This window comes from Macaca nemestrina, chromosome 6 (assembly GCF_043159975.1).
Source record: "Macaca nemestrina isolate mMacNem1 chromosome 6, mMacNem.hap1, whole genome shotgun sequence".
NCBI classification, from domain to species: domain Eukaryota; kingdom Metazoa; phylum Chordata; class Mammalia; order Primates; family Cercopithecidae; genus Macaca; species Macaca nemestrina.
Window position 1 is genome coordinate 99,174,334 of NC_092130.1, and position 12,663 is coordinate 99,186,996.

General features: G+C 43.2%; 1 pseudogene; it reads right to left on the reverse strand.

Moving 5' to 3' along the window:
- Positions 1 to 8,050: 8,050 nt before the first annotated feature.
- On the reverse strand, positions 8,051 to 9,146 carry LOC139363958 (uncharacterized; annotated as a pseudogene).
- Between the last annotated feature and the right edge of the window lie 3,517 nt (positions 9,147 to 12,663).

Below are 12,663 nucleotides of genomic sequence, written 5' to 3' on the forward strand. Positions count from 1 at the left end.
CAGTGCCTTTAAAGATCTTAGCTAGTTTACTGGGTAGAAAAGAGCTTCTATTTGTTGCTAGAATTTTCATTTCTGAAATTACAATATATTTAATCATTTTAATAAAGATTTTAATAGAACTACCGTATTCTCTCCTCTCTTCCATTGAAAAGCACTTTGGAAGTTACTAAGGAAATGTATAACCTACTCCTTGCCCTCACATGTTAGGGGAGCTAAATATATGCTCAACATCCTTGAAAGAGAAGACAAGAGAAGACCTATGAAAACAGCTGAGGCTGGCAGGAAGAGGAAATTTGGTCCACGGCCTATGTAAACATTGGTTCTCAAGGAAGACTTCATGGAAGAGGTAGGATTAGTATGGGGCCCAAAACATGGATAGGATTGAATAGGTGGAGAGAATGTTGCAGGATATTGCAGGAGGGCGCAAAGGCAGGAGCAGAGAGCAAAGATTTAAGCCTGAAATGAACAAGGTACGTGTATTAGTTCAGGTTTCCCGAGGAGCAGACACCAAAATAACCAAAATAGAGTTCAATGTGCAAGGATTTTATCAGGAGACATGCCTGGGAAAGAAAATAAGAAGGGACTGGAGAAGGCTTGGAAAACCATTGGACTGTGATGCAGTCCTGACGGAAGGAGAAAGGGAAGGAAGTTTGAGGGAGAGAGTGAGAGAACTGGCCTGACAAGGTACATTTAACCAGAGACGGGAGAAGGTTTCTGTCTTCACCTTTTGAGAAGTCTCTTGATTTTTGTGGACAGAAAACATGGTAGTGATAAAAGCCTCAGTAGTGCAGCTTCACCCCCATGCACTCCAGGGGCTGGAGTGTGGATAGTCAGGTCGATGAAGGGTGTAGCCGAAGGGCACTGGACATCAATTCCTCCTTCTGTTGTGCTTTCCCTCACTGCAGAAGTTGGAAAGCTAATGCTACATTTTCTAGGGTCCTTTGCCGTCGTAATTCTGCATGCAAATTAAGTTCTGCCCCTTACATGCTTTGTTGGGAGATGTGAAAGGCAAAAATAAGGCAGAGGCCACCCTCCTGCTGATTTTAGATGTTTTTTTCTGGCAACATAGGCCGCGGAAACTTTGGGTTTTTATGCAGCAGCATTCCAGAGTGTTGTCTCCAACTTCAAGAGTTGTACAGATTTTGAGTTTTGGGGCTGACAGCTTCCCGATCTCTGAATCTCATAGCTACAGTGATGTGTTCTGGGGCTTGATCTTTCCAGCAGTGGTTTCCTGATTCCTCACCTTCCTAGCAGTGGCAGAGGGGACACACCCTGATGAGCCAGCTCAGCGAGTTGTTTTGGGAGTCATTTCTGAAGGCCCAGCTGATGCCTGATTTTTGCTTTGTTTCGTTTTTTAATAGACTTTATTTTTCTAGAGCAGTTTTTAGGTTCAAAGCAAAACTGATTGTAAAGTGCAAAGATTTATCATATACTCTTTCCCCCCGACACAGGCACAGCCTCTTCCACAACCAATATCCCCTACCAGAATGGTACATTTTTTATAGTTAAACCTACACTGATACTTCATGATCACCCAAAGTTCCTAGTTTACATGAGAGTTCACTCTTAGTGTTGTACATTCGGTAGGTTTGGGTAAATACAAAATGACACATATTCACCATTATGGTATCATATAGAATGGTGTCATTGCCCTAACGATCCTCTGTGCCTTCATTCCTCATCTCCCCTTAACCCCGACTCCTGGCAACCACTGATCTTTTCACTGTCGCCATAGCTCTGCCTTTTCAAAAAATGTCATATAGTTGGGATCTATAATATACAGTCTTTCCAGACTGGCTTTTTTCTTAATAATATACATTTAAGTATTTAAGCTTACTCCATGTCTTTTCATGACTTGATATTTAGTTTCCTTTTTTTTTTTTTTTTCTGAGATGGGGGTTTCACTCTGTCACCTAGGCTGAAGTGCAGTGGTGTGATCTCGGCTCACTGCAGCCTCTGCCTGCCAGGTTCAAGCAATCCTCCCACCTCAGCCTCCCAAGCAGCCGGGACCACAGGTGCATGCCACCACACCTGGATAATTTTTTGTATTTTTGGTAGAGATGGGGTTTCACCACACTGCTCAGGCTGGTCTCAAACTCCTGAGTGTGAGTGGTTCACCCAGCTTGGCCTCCCAAAGTGCTGTGATTACAGGCCTAAGCCACTACACTCAGCCAATAGTTTATTTCTTTTTAGGATTGAGTAATATTTCATTGTCTGCATGTATTGTAGTTTATTTATCCATTCACCTTCTAAGGAACATTATGGTTGCTTCCATTGATTCTGTAAGCTCCCAACTCCCTGCATCAAATACCTTAATGATTGAAATACCTGTAGAAGTTTTTATTTATTGTACTTTACCCCAACTGATATAAGTGAGAAGGTGTCTATTGAGGACATGCTATTGGTATGGGGTAGAAGCCAGTTCAGAAGTAGGTTTACTTGACCATTGTTTTTATAATCTATATCCTTCATCATGTTACTTAAACTCTTCAGACACTCCCATCTTTTTCCATTCCCAGTGGAAGTAAAGAGATTACTGTCACTGACTCATCTCAAAAAAGAATCGAGGATCTAAGTCTTAGACTTTACCATGTGGAACAAATACAGCCGGGCTCCCCTACTTCCATGGCTTTGCTCCTATAAGTAGTTGTCTCCATTCTCAGAGTGCACTAAGCTTTTCTCATCTCAGAGTCTTTCCACTGTGTCTGAGATGCCTTTTCTCCAGCTCACATATCTGAGCCTCTTGCATCCTACAGGTTTTTGTACAAATGTTACCCCTTTCTATAATGTAACCCCTCATGATTGTTTTCTAGAACACCTTCCTTTTCTGAAGAGAGATGTACTTAACCCAGACTATAAGAATCTCAAGCTTTACTTCTGATCAAACAAAATCTTTGCCATATCCCAACAGTTAAATATGAGTGACAATATTGAAGGGAATTTTTTCCATTCTCCATTCCTGTGTAACAAAACACCTTGAAACTCGGTGGCTGAAAACAATTTATTGTCAACTCTCACAATTCTCTAAGTTGGCTGGCTTCAGCTGGATGATTCTTCTGCTGGTCTTTCTTGCAGTTTCTGATGCAGTTGCAGTCAGGTGGTGGCTAGGCTACAACATTCAAAATGGCTTCACTCATGTGTCTGCTGCTTTGGTAGGGATGGCTAGAAGGCTAGATCTGGATACAGTTGGATGCAAGGTGGATGGGCTTCTCTTTCTCTACGTAATCTCAAGACCTCTCCCTCTCCACATGAGTTCTCCACACGGTGTCTCCATGTGGTTTCTCCAAAAGGGTAACTAAACTTCTTACATTGTGACCAACAATTACCAACAGCACAAAAGCAGAAGGTGCCAGGTCCTATCAAGGAATATTGCTAGAACTGGCACATCACTTCTGCCACATACCTTTGATGAAAGCAAGTTATAGAGCGAGACTAGATTCCAGGTGTAAGGGAACTATACAAGAGTGTGAATATCAGGAGACCTGGTGCACTGGGGCCCATCTTTGCAGACAAGCTACCACCATACTTAAAAATTGCCTGTCAATGAACGTAGCCAAGATTCATGAAGCTGACTAATGAGTAAGTGATGATTATCCATGATGATGATGATGAAAGAGGAGAAGAATTCTATCTACTATTTAAACATATTTTTTACCTTAGGAATTGATGTAATTTTTAGGAAGCCATAGGAAGATTCTCCAAGAACTGAGAGCCGATTATGATCTAAGAACAAAAAAAGTTAAAAGCTATACATGATAGATGATATTAGCCATCTGGAAAACTCTTTAGGGCTAATGTATCTCCTAAATCACTGGAGGAAAAAAGTGGTCATCGAATTTCATAAATAGGAGGATACTGATAGCCTAAAACACACACACACACACACACACACACACACACACACACACACGGCGGGGGTGGGGGGTGGGAGAGAGAGAGAGACAGAGACAGAGACAGAGAGATTTTGGTTGGAAGCCAGAATCAGAATACAGTGGGTTAAGGAGTAAATGAGAGGTAGCTGCACATGGGAAGAGCAAGGGTAGACAACTTTCCCAAGTAATGTGGCCAGGAGCTCTGATGCATTGTTAGTGGGAAGGGAAATGGGTACAATCTTTCTAGATGGTAATTCGGCAAGTAAGAGCCTTAAAAATGTTACCATCTTTTGACCCAGTTATTCAACATCTAAGAAATTAGCCTAATGAAATAATCAGATATATGCCAAGATTTACATACCAGGAGATTCACTTAACAAATGTTGCATTTTATTGTGAAATATACCTCATATACAGAACCATGCACACCATATTTGAGGTCATTTTAAAAAGTAGTAATGTATCCCGAGTTGGGTCCTTCTGGTAGGTTCTTGGTCTTACTGACTTCAAGAATGAAGCCGTGGACCTTCAACGTGAGTGTTACAGCTCTTAAAGGTGGCACAGACCCAAAGAGTGAACAGCAGCAAGATTTATTGTGAAGAGTGAAAGAACAAAGCTTCTATAGCATGAAAGGGGACCTGAGCAGTTTGCTGCTGCAGCTTTTATTCCCTTGTTTGTCCCCACCCACATCCTGCAGATTGGTCCATTTTACAGAGTGCTGATTGGTCCATTTTACAGAGTGCTGATTAGTGCATTTATAATCCTTGAGCTAGACACAGAGCACTGATTGGTGCATTTTTACAGAGTGCTGATTAGTGCATTTACAATCATTTAGCTAGACACAGAGCGCTGATTGGTGCATTTTTACAGAGTGCTGATTGGTGCATTTACAATCCTTTAGCTAGACACAGAGTGCTGATTGGTGCATTTTTACAGAGTGCTGATTGGTGCATTTACAATCCTTTAGCTATATACAAAACTTCTCCAAGTCCCCAGTTGACCCAGGAAGTCCAGCTGGCTTCACCTCTCAATCCCCTCTCTAAACAGGAGACCCCAACTGCTGTTGGGAATTGGTCGATGACCATTCTAGCTACTTCCTGCTGGATAGGGATGAAGAAGGGGCCCTGCAGTTGTAGTGTTCTCCAGAGGCGAACTCTTTAGGCCAGTCAAAGGGCCAGCGGGTCAGTCCAGGGATCCTCAGTAGAAGTGGTTAGTTAAGCTCATTTGGGGTTCCATTTGTAAGACCATTTGTAGCTTGATGGTCTTGATCCTAGAGGAAACAAATTTGACAAGGAGGTTAAAAATGCAGTGCCCGAAGGCGAGTAATAGCAAGATGGCTGTCATGGGACCTAGAAAGGGGAAAAGCCATGTCACCCAACTCCAGAGGTTGGTAGAAGTGTTCGAAAGGTGTTGTCTGATTTCAGGAGACTTTTCCTGTAAACACTGGGTAGTGTCTCGTACTATCCCTTACTGGTTAGTGTAAAAACAACAGACTTCCCCTAAAAAGGTGCAAAGTCCTCCTTTCTCAGCAGTGAGGAGGTCTAGGCCTCAGTGCTTTTGGAGAGTCACTGCTGCCAAACAGTCTATTTGGGATTGTAGAGTAAGGATAGATTTCATTATTTCTTGCAAACTGTCTGAGAAATCCTTTGAGAGTGTGTGGTAGTAGGATAATGAAGCAGATAAACCTGCTATTCCAGTTCTTGTAGCAGTAGCCATTCCTAACCCTATAAGTCAGGGTATTAGTTGTATGGCCCTGCACCGACAGACTTGAGCTTCGAGGGGCACTGATAGTGTCTGATTTCCACAAGATTAGAAGTTAGGATAATACATGTTACACTGTTAACTTTTAGCAAACTTTACTTTTGTTGAAAACCTTGGAAGTTTGGGATTTCAATTATTCTTTGCTATTAATAAAACCTCTTTCAGTTCATATTAACTTAGAATTGGTATAGATGGCTCCTTCCTGATTTTGTAAGTACTGTTTGGCTGAGTGCAAACCGCTCACACATTTGAGCAGACCAATTATTAGGCAATTTTCCTAACTGCTTCTACAAGAGTTCTCTTATCACTTACTGAATACTCATTGTGTCTTTTTCTGCCTGGGAGAGGTTGGACCTTTGTATGGTAATTAATTAAGATTTAGATCCCCTGTTAGGAAACCTGCTAGGTTAAGGAGTTTTGATAGGAAGGCTATGGGTTGTCAGTGGCCTCAGTGCTTTTGGGCTACGCCCTTGTTTACACTGACAACAAGGTGGTATTGGAGTGTTATAGGGTCACGGAGAAGACCTTCAATGATCAATTATAGGTTTTAAATATACCCTGACTTTTAAAGGAATAGGGAACACTGTTTTTTCTTTACTACTTCTCTCTCTTTCTCTCTTTCTCTTTGACTTTCTGTCTCTCTCTCTCTTTCTTTGACTTTCTCTTTCCTTCTCTCTGACTCCCTCTTTGTCTCTGTCTCTTCCTCTCCCTCTCTCCTTTCTGCTGGTCTTTCCCTGCCTTTGCCAGCTGCTTATGCTGCTGTTCTCTCCTCTCCTTCCCCTTTTTGATGGCTTCAGCAGTGTAAGACTGCCACCTCCTTGGGCTTTTGCACTGTGTGCAATAACTCCATGATTTCCTTGTGGTATTTAATGGGGGTTCCCCAAGAGGTTAGGAACTCCCTTTCTTTCCATATTGCAGCATGGGCATGTAGGATTAGATAAACATAGTTGCTGTCTGTATACGCATTCATTATTTTTCCCTTTCCCAGTTCTAAGGCTTGGGTAAGTGCCACTAGTTCTGCTAACTGGGCACTGGTCCCTCGGGGAAGAGGCTTACTTTCAAGTACTGTTACATCACTAACTATGGCATAACCTGCCTTTTCCATCCCATTCTCTACAAATGAACTTCCATCAGTATATAGGTTAAGGTCAGGATTAGCTAAGGGGACTTCTAAAAGATCCTCTTGGGCGGCATAAGTCTGGACTATAATTTGTTGGCAGTCATGCTCGATTGGTTCTCCATCCTCTAGGAGAAAACTGGTAGAGTTGAGGGCCACACACATGCGCATTCGTAGCACTGGTCCCTCAAGGAGTAGTGCCTGGTATCTAAGCAGGTGGTTGTCTGATAGCCATAAACTTCCTTTGGCCCCTAGTATGCCATTTATATCATGAATAGTCTAGACAGTGAGATCCTTTCCTTGTATTATTTTGATAGCCTCTGACACTAAGACGGCCACCGCCGCAACTACCTGTAAGCAGTGAGGCCAGCGTTTTGCTACTGTATCAGTTTCCTTACTTAGGTATGCCACTGGTTGTGGGGTTGTCGCATGAATCTGAGTAAGGACTCCAAGAGCTATTCCTGCTCTCTCTGTGACGTATAAAGAGAAGTTTTGTCCTGTGGGAAGGCTTAAGACTGGAGCTTGAGTTTGTTCCTTCCAATGCCCAGACTTCAGGGTTGACTCCATCCTCAAGCAGGGCACAACAAATGGGTAACTCGTTCCCCATATTCATGTAGATAATAGCTCCAGCTTTGGCTAATATGTCCCTCCCTAATAAGGGTGTTGGACTTTCAGGCATAACAAGAAGAGCATGTGAAAAGAGCAAAGTCTCCCAATTACAACTGAGGAACTGGGAGAAATACCCAGTTACAGGCTGTCCCAGGATTTCTCAGATGGTAACGGACCTGGAGGACAGCTGTCTGGGACAGGAGATTAACACTGAGAAAGCTGCACCAGTGTCCAGGAGGAAGTCAATTTCCTGGCCCTCAATGGTTAAATGTACCCAGGGCTCAGTGAGAGTGATGACAAGCTGGCGCTTGTCCCAGGCACTCTCAATCTTGTTGTTGGATCATCTGGTTGGGGGCTTTTGGCCCAGAGAATCTTTGTCCTCTGGGGCAGTGTGACTTCCAGTGATTGCCTTGGCATAGTGGACAGCTTGTTTCTTGTTGGACAATCTTTTTTAAGGTGTTCTTGCAAACCACACTGGTAACAAGTCCTACTGGGTGATTGACCTGCTCCATTTTCTATCCTCTCTGAACCACCAAGTTTGTGTGTCCAAGGGCCATGATTAAGGCTGCAGCCTTTCTCTGATCTCACTTTTCCTTTTTGGACTATTCCTCTTGGTCCTATTATAGAACACTGAGGTTGCCAGCAGGTTTAATAATGCTTCCAGATTTTGTTCAGGGCCCAGGGCTCACTTTTAGAGCTTTCTCCTGACATCAGCGGCTGATTGGGTAATAAACTTATCTTTTAGGATCAATTGACCCTCAAGTGAGTCAGGTGACAGGAGAGTATATTTTCCTAAGTCCTTCCATAGCCGCTCAAGGAAGGCAGAAGGATTTTCTTCTTTTCCCTGAGTTATGGTAGACATGATTGAATAATTCATGGGCTTTTCCCTAATTCTCCGTAGTCCTTCTAGAACACAGGTCAACAGATGTTTGCGACACCACTCCCCATGATCTGAGTCAAGGTCCCACTGCAGATGGCATGTTGACCAGTAGGGAATTAGTCCCTTTCTTCAGCTGTCATTCTATCATTTACTTGACTAAGATACCAGAGATCTCCAAACTCTCGGGATGCAGCTAAAGCTGCATTCTTTTCATTAAAGGCCAGGGTTTGATCTAACAATAGCATGACATCTCTCCAAGTGAGGTCAAAGGTTTGCCCTAGACCCTGTAGGACATCTATATACCTATCAGGATCATCTGAAAACTTCCTCAGATCTACCTTGATCTGCTTTAAATCAGAGAGGCAGAAGGGGACATGTACCCAGGTTGGGCCAAATTCCCCTCCCCCTACAGCTTGAAGGGGACATAACCGATAGCCAGGGGCTTTTTGTGGTCCCTTGGAGATTTCTTTGCTTGCTTCCTTCTGGGTGGGGGAGATTAGAGGAGGTTTATCATTAATAGAAAGGGGAGCTATAGGGAAGTTAGGATATGGGGGTAAGCTGAAAGTTCCTCCTGTGGGACGGAAATTGCAAGCTTTGCATAGTTGTAGATTCTCCTTCAATGAAAAGAAAGCTTGGACATAAGGTATTTCACTCCATTTGCCGTCCCTCTTACAGAAAAGGTCAAGCTGCAGAATAGTATTGTAATTTATACTTCCCTCAGGTGGCCATTTTTCCCCACCAGAGAGAGAATATTGGGGCCAGGTTGTAGTGCGGAAAAAAATGAGTTGCTTCTTTTTCAGGGTTTATGGGTCAAATTGGTCCCAATGGCTTAGGATGCATTTCAAGGTTGAGCCTGTTGATGCCAGAGTGTTTCCCATATGAAAGAAAAAACTGCCCATGGTTTTGGTTTGTTTGTTTACCCCTCTTGCCTAAGAACCTGCAACAGTCCCTGGACCCTGCTGATCAGAATAGTTGTGATCACCGATGCAGCAGCAGAAACCCCTCTTGCCCAAGAACCCACAGCAGTCCCTGGACCCTGCTGATCAGAATAGTTGTGATCACCGACACAGCAGCAGAAATGCTAATTTTCCCTTAGACCACAAAGAGAACCAAGGAAGGTCGGATTTAGTGGCCCTTACCAATGCATTCTTGAAAACATGTTAGAGTCCTTATTGTTCCTCTGTTAGTACTGGGACCTTACCCCTGTCCTATAAAGATGTTATGCCCCAAAAATGAAGTGGAGGGCCATATCCTGAGCAAGGAGAGGGATCTCCAGGGTTGGAAGAGTGTCTTTTGTCCTCACTTCTCATCATATGAAAAGGAAGGATATCATTTCTGAGGCTCCCCATATCCTAGCTTCAGGAATAGCTTTTGTTAGGCCTACTAGTCTGAGGAGGGATCCTAAAATTCCAGGTAGTCCCCACCTGATGGGGCTTTGGGCAAAAATTATATCTTTCTGATTGGTGAGCTTGGGTGCCTAAAGAAGGGAACAGAGTCTTGAAGTTTATACTAGCAATCATTTTTATAGAAGAAACTAGAAAACACCAGAAACAGGGGGTGGTTTTTAGAAGCAGGACTAGCCTCAGAGAAGAGAGGCAGGAGGAAGTTTGTCTGAAAGGCATTAGGACCCAGGAGGCAAGGGTCAGGATAGACAGGATAAATGGGCAAGTCTTGCTGGGCAACGTGACTTTGAGAGTTCTGCTTATGGATACAGGGTCAACCAACTTTTTACTGGGACCCTGGAGCTGAATGGCTTTCCTGTCTGTCAACCCTCGGCTCAGCCCAGAAGTACAGGAAACGTGGAACCTGGTTCCAGGCAAACCAATGCTCCCAACTCTGAATAGTTGGAGGTTATTGGAGAGCCCTTTCCCAGAAAACCTGACACCCATGTCTTTAGTCCAGTGGCCACACTAGTCGCTTCTAACTGGCTGACAGGTGCCCGGTGTTTAGCCCCCAAATTCTAAGGAAAAAAAGGACAGAATAGGAAGTGAAAGAGGTCCAATGGTACTCATCACTTGGCAATAGTCCCTTTGTGGTTGCCAAAATGTGTCCCAAGTTGGTTCCTTCCAGTGGGTTCTTAGTCTCACTGACTTCAAGAATGAAGCTGGGGACCTTCGCAGTGAGTTTTACAGCTCTTAAAGGTGGCACGGACACCATCAAAAAACTCATTGATCTGATAAATTCCATAAAGTTGCAGGATACAAGATCAACATATAAAAATAAGTAGCTTTTCTATGCCAATAATGCACTAGCTAAGAAAGAAATCAAGAAGGCAATCCCAACTGGGCACAGTGGCTCACACCAGCACTTTGGGACAGCAGAGGCAGGAGGATCGCTTGAGGTCAGGAGTTCGAGACCAGCCTGGCCTACATAGTGAAACCCCATCTCTACTAAAAAATACAAAATTTAGCTGGGCGTGGTGGCACATGCCTGTAATCCCAGATACTCGGGTGGCTGAGGCAGGAGAATTGCTTGAACCCAGGAAGCAGAGGTTGCAGTGAGCAGAGATTGAGCCACTGCACTCCAGCCTGGGCAACAGAGAGAGACTCCGTCTCAAAAGGAAAAAAAAAAAAAAAAGGTGGCAATCCTGTTTACAACAGCTATCAAAATAAATCACCTAGAAATAAATTTAACAAAGGAAGTAACAGGAAAACTACAAAACACTTGTGAAAGAAATTGAAGAGGACAGAAACAAATGGAAAGGCTTCCCATGCTCATGGATCAGAAGAATTAATATCAATAAAATGACCATGCTGCCCAGAGCAATCTACAGATTCAATATAATCACTATCAAAATACCAATGCCATTTTTCACAAAATTAAAACAAAAATTCTAACGTTTATATGGAACAACAACAACAACAAAAATGCCTAACTAGCCAAAGCAATCCTAAGGAAGGAAGAACTAAGCTGGAGAAATCACACTACCTGACTTCAGAATACATTACAAGCTTATAAGAACCAAAACAGCATGATATTGGTGTAAAAACAGACACACGGACCAATGAAACAGAATATAGAACCCAGAAATAAATTCACATATTTACAGCCAACTGATTCTCATAAAGGTGCCGAGAACATATATTGGGGAAAGAACACCCTCTTCAGTAAATGGTGCTGGAAAGATTGGATATCCATATGCAGAAGAGTGAAAGTGAACCTCTGTTTCTTACCATATAAAAAAATCAACTCAAGATGGATTAAAGACTCAAACATAGACTAAAAACTGTAAAACTACTAGAAGAAAACCTAAAGGAAACACTTTAGGACATTGGTCTAGGCAAATATTTTATGGCTAAGACCTCAAAAGTACAGACAACTAAAACAAATATGGACAAATGGGACTATATTGAACTAAAAAGCTTCTGCACAGCAACAGCAACAATCAACAGAGTGAAGAGACAACCTGTTGGATGGGAGAAAATATTTGCAAACTGTTCATCCAATCAGGGACTAATATCCAGAACATATAATGGAACTCAAACAACTCAATGGTAAAAACAAACCAAAGCAAAAAAGCCCCCAGAACAAATAATCTTATTAAAAGGTGGGCAGTCTGGGTGTGGTGGCTCATGCCTGTAATTCCAGCACTTTGGGAGGCCAAGGAGGGAGGATCCCTTAAGTCCAGGAATTCGAGATGAGCCTGGGTGACATGGTGAAACCCATCTCTACTAAAAAATGCAAAAATTAGCAGGGCACGGTGGTGTGCTCCTGTAGTCCAGCTACTTGGGGGCTGAGGCAGGAAAATTGTTTGAGCCTGGGAGGTGGAGGTTGGAATGAGCAGAGATTGTGCCACTGCACTCCAGCCTAGGTGACACAGCAAGATCTTGTTTTTTGTTTTTTTTTTGTTTTTTGTTTTTTGTTTTAAATAGGCAAAGAACATTGATAGACAAAAAATAACGGATGCTGGTAAGGATGCAGAGAAAAGGGAACTCTTATACACTGTTGGTGGGAATGTAAATTAGTATAACCACCATGGAAAACAGTATGAAGATTTTCTCAAAAAACTAAAAATAGAACTGCCATATGATCCAGCAATCTCACTACTGGCTATTTACCCAAAGGGAAGAATATCAGTGTACCGAAGGAATGTCTGCACTTGCATGTTTATTACAGCACTATTCACAATCGTAAAGATATGGAATCGCCGGGAGCGCTGGCTCACGCCTGTAATCCCAGCACTTTGGGAGGCCGAGGCGGGCGGATCACGAGGTCAGGAGATCAAGACCATCCTGGTGAAACCCCGTCTCTACTAAAAATACAAAAAAACCTAGCCGGGCGTGTGGTGGGCGCCTGTAGTCCCAGCTGCTTGGGAGGCTGAGGCGGGAGAATGGCGTGAACCCGGGAGGCAGAGCTTGCAGTGAGCTGAGATAGGGCCACTGCACTCCAGCCTGGGCAACAGAGCGAGACTCTGTCTCAAAAAA